The sequence below is a fragment of the Crocuta crocuta genome, unplaced genomic scaffold (assembly GCF_008692635.1).
Source record: "Crocuta crocuta isolate KB4526 unplaced genomic scaffold, BGI_CrCroc_1.0 scaffold101, whole genome shotgun sequence".
Lineage (NCBI taxonomy): Eukaryota > Metazoa > Chordata > Mammalia > Carnivora > Hyaenidae > Crocuta > Crocuta crocuta.
In genome coordinates, this window is record NW_027527956.1 from 6606447 (window position 1) to 6614930 (window position 8484).

General features: G+C 46.5%; 1 non-coding gene across 1 annotated transcript; it reads left to right on the forward strand.

The window, feature by feature from the left end:
- The first annotated feature begins 7711 nt into the window (after positions 1 to 7711).
- Positions 7712 to 7818, forward strand: LOC144222232 (U6 spliceosomal RNA). Its single transcript, XR_013332350.1, has one exon. It is a non-coding gene; the product is annotated as a U6 spliceosomal RNA (small nuclear RNA).
- Positions 7819 to 8484: the final 666 nt, after the last annotated feature.

Here is an 8484-nt window from a genome sequence, read left to right on the forward strand (position 1 = left end):
CGCCAGCCAGGGTGTGCAGGGAGGGGCACTGACTGGCATCAGCCCAGGCAGCATGGCCCCACCTTGCCGGGTCGTGGCACTGTGGAAAGCCGTGGTGGGGGCCGCTCTGGGTGGGGGCAGCTGGCTAGGGACCTCCCCCCCACCACACACTCAAGGTGAGGGGAGTGCAGGCCCACCTGTGAGCTCTTAACTGCACCGGGGCCCCTGTGCCTCCTCACCGGCCCAGCTTTCTTTCCCTGTTGCCCCTGCGAACCCTGCGCTCCCTCCCACACCCCGGCCCCTGGCTGCCCTGTGCCATTTGCAGGGTGCTTCCGGACGCGGACTCGGCATTCTCATGAGACCTGGTTTTGCCCTTGGGTCTCCGGCCCCGATGGGGGTGCGTCCACACTCAGACCACCGCCCCCAGGCTGATCCTGAGTCTGCCTGGCCCTGCCCCCTCCTGCAATCCCCCTACCTGATCAGAGGGATTAAAATCCCCAGATCTAGTGGGGAAAACAGACACTCAGGTGACCCACGCGAGCTATTACCACAGGGGTGGCCAGGACGGATTTGGCTGCAGGATGGGGGGCGCTCCATCCAGGCGGGGTCAGGGACAAGGCTGGACCTGGGGGAAGCATGGGAGGCGGTGAGCAGCACTAAGTGGGGACATGGTGGCCATGGACCCATGGGCTCAGGAAGCCAGGCGGGGCCCTTGAGGTGAGATAGAAAGGATCATGAATGTCCTCATGGAAAAGCTTGAAGTCTCCTCACGGTGCGGAAAAGGCTGATACGTGAAATTATGATCATATTGAAACTTGATTTTCTCTGATATAATATCAGTATCTGATAAAATACCCATACTTATCATATAAAATATTAGTATTCAGAATATACAAAGAATTACACTAGATCAATGAAAATGCATAAAGCTAAATTTTTAAAATAGGCAAAAACCAAATTGAAACAAAAAGAAAAAAAGGCGAATTACCTAAGAAGAAAAACAAATGAGCGGTTCAACCTTACTAGAAGTTACGAAAACTCACAAGCTCACAGGTTAGCAACAGTTAAGGAGGCTGGGGAACACTGCAAGGTGGTGAGGACACAGCACACCAGACTGTTTCAGACACCGCTCGTAAGAGTATAAATTCCTGTGATCACATTAGAAAACCATGCTGAACCCCAGCAATCCATGCCTACAGCCCAGAATATTTAGATCCGCAGGGAGACCTGCATAGGGATGCTTGGAGCAATATTATTTGTAGTAGCAAAGAAACAAATTAAAAATAGCTTAACTTTCATCGACAGAAGGGATAATACAATTGCAGTGTCGTCGCACAATGGAACTGTTTGCAGCAGGACAGTGGACACAATGCGTCTCTCACCACAACATGGAAAGAGGAAACAGAGGTCAAGCGTGTGCGGCAAGATGCCACTGGCATAAAGGAGGCAAAATGGTGCAACACGCAGCTCAGAGCAGCCAGGAGCGGCCCTGGGGGGATGAGGCCCCACTATGCCTCTGGGGTGACTTGTGGGAGGGGGGCCTGGGGGCAGGCAGTGGCATCCCCCCCCCGCACGCGACCCTCTGAGGACACCTCCAACTGTGATGTTGGGTGAGTGGGGTGGTGAGGGGGCAGGTGTTAGTATTTATACACCTCTGCGCACTTCAGCAATGCATAACGTGTTTAAAATATTTTTTTAAGTTTATTTATTTAGAGTTAAATCTGGAGGGGGGCGCGGTTTGGGCAGAGAGAATCCCAAGCAGACTTCCCACTGTCAGCGCAGAGCCTGATGCAGGGCTCGATCCTGTGAACTGTGAGATCATGACCTGAGCCGAGATCAAGTCAGATGCTTACCGACTGAGCCACCCCGGCGCCCCTGTTTTATTATGATGTATTTCAAAACAGATTTTAAATCCACAAAGCAGGAATTGACAGACCCTCCGAATATTTAACCTTGGTGGCGTAAGGGTCAGGCCTGCAGTCAGAAAGCCAGCTGCTGGCAGCACGGGCACGAAGCAGAGACAGGTTCACGCGCGGGGAGGCAGGGGCAGAAGCCACGGAGCCACGGTTAGCAGGTCCTGGGGTCCGGCTGCAGGACCGGCCGGGGTGCCCCGCAGAGAAGGCAGGGAGCCGCCAGCAGACCGAGTCCCCAGAACCCGGATCCTCGACCGGGAGGCGAGCTGCGCGGAGCCGGCGGGCCTGGCTGGGGTAGGAGGGCTGCCCGGAGGAGGCCGTGTGGAGGGGAGGGGTCCCCACGCCCAGCGGCCCAGGCCGGGAAGGAGACTGCGGCGCAGACGGCTGCTGGGAGACAACCCACGGAAGGACGGACAGGCCACGGCTGTGCGGACGGGCCGTGAGCCGAGCGGGGGTCCCACGGGGACCAGGAGTCAGGCGAAGGGCGCGGGCTTGTGTGGCCCCGCCCTGGGGGAGGGCGAGGGAAGGGGAGACCAGCTGCGTGTGTTTAGACTGAAGAGCCCACCCCATCCCACAGGGAGGTGAGGAGTAAGCGGCAGGCACCCTCCACAAGTGTGAGCGGTGCGTGGGTCCCAGGGTCCTCAAGGACACCCGGAGAGGGACCGGAAGGGGTAGCGGTGGGGGGTGTCGGGACACTGCCCCGCCCTGTCACTTGTCCCCAGGGAGACCTTCCTGGGCAGTGGGCTGGCTGTGATAGGTTTGAGGAACGGGCTAGGAAGCTGACCCCTCTCAACGTGGCTGCCTCTGTGCCCTTGACCTCCCCAGAGAGGGGCGCTGGCATCACTGAGCTGCACAGACGAAGCTGGGGCCTGAGTTTCCTAGTCAACTATTAGCACATTGTTGTTGTAGGCAAGAGTGACTCTCACATCTGCGAGCCACAGGCCGCAGGGAGCCCTGGAAATATATGTGTTCAACCGACGCTTCCTAAAAGAACAGTGTTTCATGTTTTCTGGTTGACCAGGCGAGCAGTGGTACCTTACTAAAACTGCGTGGGGACCTCAGAGAGCCACTGGTTCTACTCTTAGTTCTGATTTTACCATTTGGGACCTAGAAAGGTGAGCTGATTTTCCTCGGGTCACACAGCCTGACCCCTGAAATGAGAAGGTTACTGTCGGCAGCTGCGGTAGGAAATGTGCCAGAAGTTTGTAAGCTTCGCGGAGTAACTGCCACAACATTGACTGTAGAATGTTCCTGTGAGCTCAATGTGTGTAAAAAGATGGAGTTCATGGTGCCTCTGCTCCATCCCACTGGGCAGGTGAGGCCGGGTTATTGGAGGTTAATTGGTTGGCGAAAAGGTTCCAGTTACATAAATCCTCTTACTTGTTAGGGAGGAACTGAATGGATGAGGGTTTCCTGCCCCCAAATATCAGCCATAATTAAGAACACTTCCGTGTTTTATCTACTCAGGAGAAAAAATGGTCAGGCTCTTGCTCCAGCCCAGAATGCAAACAGCCTCTAATTTTCTGGAAGAATGAATCGAAGCGATCAGCCAAGGCTGAAGGCTAGCGGCCTGCACCACTGTAGCATTCGTATGGAATTCCATGGGATCGGCGCTGGCAGGTGCCGGTGTGGGGGGGGTGGGGCATAAACACAGACGACAGAGACGGAGCGGGTGTGGGTGCAGATCGGAAGGTGTCTGGAGAACAGCTCTGCTATTTCCTCCCAGGAACCTTGAGCAAAAGAGTGACTTCACCCCTCTGGCCTCAGTGGCCTCATGTATGGAAAAGAGCATCACCCCTGTCCACCTCAAGTGGGGTCATAAGGTTCAAGTGACAGCACAGGCGAGGCATTGTGGAGAAAGGGGGGTATTACTCGGGAAGACTGCGACAATTCCAAACGCCCCCAAATTGAATTGAAATGCATCATGGTCCATATTAGTAGGACAATCTGAGAATTTTATTCAGAATTTTGATGTTTTGCCTTATTCTTCCTTTGGCATTCTCACGGCTGAATCCGTTAGACAGTTTTAAGAGCGTGAATGCTCTTAGCACTGTGGTAAGTAGTCGTTGGCATAAAGAACCTAAAACCTGCATTCTCTTCCCGACACTGCATTACCTTTCTGGTGGATGAACCCCTCATGTTCCCCACTCTCCTTACTCATTAATTTGGTGCAGACACGGGCGTGGAGGGGCTGGGTGGGCGGAACAAAGCAACCTCTTCCTCCCAGGAGCCTGTCGTCACTCACGGTTGTCCCGCTGTCCCCTCACTGATGGCAGAGTTTGTTCTCCCACCTTTGTACCCCACCGCCGCTCCTGACCCTGTTCTGTGTCCTCGTGAAGTCGCGTTCCTTCCTTATTAAAGACATTCACATCACTTGCTTTCTCATTTGGGTGTTTGAACATCATTCCTTATTGCGTATCAGCTGACTGTGGCTTTTGGAATCATGCTGTTAGGCCATAGGTTCCCTCACCCCCTCGACCCCTCCCCCAGTCAGTTCTTTGCTAGTCCTCACACCACCCCTGGAGCCCAATCTCTCAGGCTACAGAGTGCTTCTGAAAGAGTCACGAGACGGGACCGATTGGGATCACTGTGAGTTCCCCTTGGACTCAGCAATCATCTTACTCGTCAGCTTACTGTACATTATTATTGTTGTTGGCCCAATGACCACGTTAGTTCCATTTTCTCAGGCGCCATAGTAAGTCAATTTATTCCTGAAACTACCGTGGCAGCTTCAGTGTCAGCTGGATTTGAGTCTAGTTCAATATGCCATCCGTGCATGTAAACAACTCTGGAGCGATGTTGAATCCACATCCCGGACCTTAGTTTCTCAGACTACTAGGCATATACTTCAGTTTGCAGGTTCTGGAGACTTACAGACCTGCCTTTGGACCTGAATTCCAATACTGTGTTATCTTAGGCACCTTACTTAACATCATTCGACAGACTCGTAAAACGGGAATCATATGCACGCTTTCCCACCTGGGGCAACTAAAAGAGATTAAACATGTAAACATGCCTGGCTGCAAGTGATTGATACCCAAAGTTTTTGTTTTCTTCCTCATTACCCTTAGCTTGAATCCTGTCTACTGGTGTGTAATCCTTGGGAGCTAAGAAAAAAAAAAAAACAGTAGCAAATTGGAAAGCCTAAACATTATAAAACATGAAAAGTGTGCTAATGCTAACCTCTTCCATAAAACTCAAGAGAAAGGAATACTTCGCAATTCATATTAGGAGACTAGTATTAACTTGATACAAAGACGAGAAAAACACTTAACAGGAATAAAAACAAAAACAGAAACCTACAAAACAAAAGAACTACAGACTGATACCCCTCATAAACACAGATGCAAAAATTCATAACAAAATGTTAGTGATGGCAACAACATTCATTCATGATGGAAACTCTCACCATCTGGGAAAACAGGAGAATGTCCTTAATATGATAAAGGGCAACTATAGAAAACTTCTAGATAGTATCCTAATTAATAGCAACACACTGAATCCTTTTCCCTCTCATATCAAGGGGGAAAAAGATAGTTGCTATTACAACATTCACCCATTAGTACTACAGCTAGTCTTAGAAGTTCTGGCCAGTGCATGGGCACCTGGGTGGTTCAGTTGGTTAAGCACCTAAGGTCAGCTCAGGTCATGATATTGCGGTCTGTGAGTTTGAGCCCTGCATCAGGCTCTGTGCTGACAGCTTAAAGCCTGCTTTGGATTCTATGTCTCCTTCTCTCTCTGCTTTCCCGTTTCTGCTCTATTTCTCTCTCTCAGAATAATCATTAAAATAAATTTAAAAACAAAAGAAAACAAAAAGTTCTGGATGGTGCAATAAAGCCAGAAAATAAAAGAAAAAAGGACTCCATACTAGAAAAGAAGTAAAACAGTTGATTTTCAGAAATCATAATCATTTATTCAAAAAAACCTTTTGGGATCTATAGAAAAAGCTACTTGTACATTTAACAAGGTTTCAGGATAAACAACCAATATTAAAAATAAATTGAACAATCAATTTGAAACTAGATAAACAATATGTTTAATATAACATCAAAAACGTGAAATACTAGGGTGCCTGGGTAGCTCATTTGGTTAAGCGTCCAACTTTTGGTTCCGGCTCAGGTCATGGTCGTGGTTTTATGAGTTCAAGCCCTGCACTGGGCTCTGTGCTGGCAGCATGGAGGCTGCTTGGCATTCTCTTTCTTCCTCTCTGTACCTCCCCCACTTTGTGCTGTCTCTCTCTCAAATAAACTTGAATAAATACTTAAATGAAATAGGAAGGATATATTTGACAAAAGATGGACAAGAGCTAATCACCAAAAACTAGAAAACAGAGCTGAGAGAAATAAGAGTCCTGAGTAAATGAAAAGAGACATTGTGGTCACAGATTGGGTAACTCTATTGTTAAGGTATAAATTTCTCTCAAATTAATTAATGGATTCAAAGCAATTTTTTAAAGTTTATTAATTTATTTTGAGAGAGAGAGAGCGCGCGAGCATCCCAAGCAGGCTCCATGCTGTTAAGGAAGAGCCCACTGTGGGGCTTGATCCCATGAACTGTGAGATCATGACCTGAGCTAAAATCAAGAGTCAGACACTTAACCCACTGAACCACCCAGGTGCCCCAGATTCAAAGCAATTCTACTCAAAATCATAGCTGGCTTAAAAAAATTTTTTTTTTTGGAAATTGATGAGCTGATTTTAAAATTCAGGAAATGTGTGTGGCATTGTAGATACATAAACACAAAAATAAAACTGAGTCCAGAATAGACCCATACATATATGATTAATTAACTTTATGTTGACAAGACATTTCAATGGAGGAATAATCATCTTTTAATCAAATAGCGCTGAAACAGTTGGATTGCACATTGAAAAAAAATGAAATTCAACCCTTACCTCATACCATATATAGGAATTAAGTCATAATGAAGAAAGACCTAAATAAAAGAGCTAAAACTTCAATAATGAGGAAAGACCTAAATATAAGAGAAAATCTTAGTTTGGGTTTGGCAAAGTTTCCTTGAAATGACACAAAAGGCATGGAGCAATTGATAACGTGAACTTCAACAAAAGCAAACTCGTACACAATTCCAAAGACACTGTTGGGGAAACGAAAAGACAAGCCACATGCTAGGAGAAAATACTACAAAACATATAACCGACAGAGACTGTATTCGGAATATGCAAATAACTTTGCATCGCAGTGGGATGACAAACAACCCAATTAAAAATGGGCAAAAATTTGAACAGATACTACATCAAAGACCATGCATGGATAGCAAATAAGCAGATTGAAAAAAAAAAAAAGCTCAATATCATTAATTATTAGAGAAAGGCAAATAAAAACCACCATTGCACGTCTAGTAGAAAGACTGAAATTCGGAAGGTTGACCACACCAAGTGTTGGTGAGTAGGTGGAGCAATTGGAATGAAACATGTTGCTGGTAGAAACGTCAGATGGTAAAACTGCTTTGGAAAGCAGTTTAGCAGCTTCGAAAAAAGTTGAAGAAACAGCTGCCATATGACCCTACCATCCCGCTCCTGGGTATTTTTACCCAAGAAAAATGAAAACGTGGGTCTACGGCCAGACTTGATGCAAATGTTCACAGCAGTTTTGTCTACAATCAGGGCCTGTACAAGGTCAAGAGTGGAACGTGTGTACAGACCTGAGAGGGGGCATCTCCTTGACTGTCGTGCACAAGGTGCCTCATTCTGTCACTCATTCTCGTCTGGCTCCTGTTTAAAATCATCAACCCAACGTCCATCAACGGAAACTGGATGGAGAAACTGTGGTATGTCCATAAAATGAGATACAATTCAATGCTCTCTTTGGCAGCACGTATAGTAAAATTGGAATGAAACGGAGAAAATTGGCATAGCCCCTGTATAAGCAGGACACTCACATTTGTGAAGCATTCCAGATTTTTATAAAATGAGTACATACTGAAAATATAACGTACAGCCTGGTGCCTGTAGTTAATAACACGGTATTGCATATTTGAAATTTGCTAAGGGAGTAGATCTTAAAAATTCTCACCACAAGGAAAAAAATTGTAACTCCGTGTGGTGATGGATGTTAACTAGACTTACCTGGATCATTTTGCAATATATACAATTATATACAAGTATATTATACACGTACAATGAATATGTCATATGTAAATTATATCAATAAAAAAGGAAAATAAATACCATTTGGCAATAAAAAGAAATGAACTATTGATTCTGACAACACATGGGTCAATCTTAAAATAATTACTGTGAGTGAAAGAAGTTAGGCAACAAGAACGTATTATATGATTCCATTTATACAAAACTCTAGATTATATAGATCTAATTATAGTGACAAAAAGGTCAGTAGTTGCCTGGAAACTGGGGATCAGGGAGGCGGTGAGTGCATGGGGACAAAGCAAGGAAGTGTCTGGGTGACAGGGTATGTTCACGTCTTAATTGTACTGATGACTTCACATTTGTATACATGTGTCCAAATTTATCACACTTTACCCTTTCATCTGTGCAGCTCATCTATGTCAGTTATATTTCAACAAAGCTATTAAAAATAAAATGAGGCACAATAAGAATTTAAGACATGA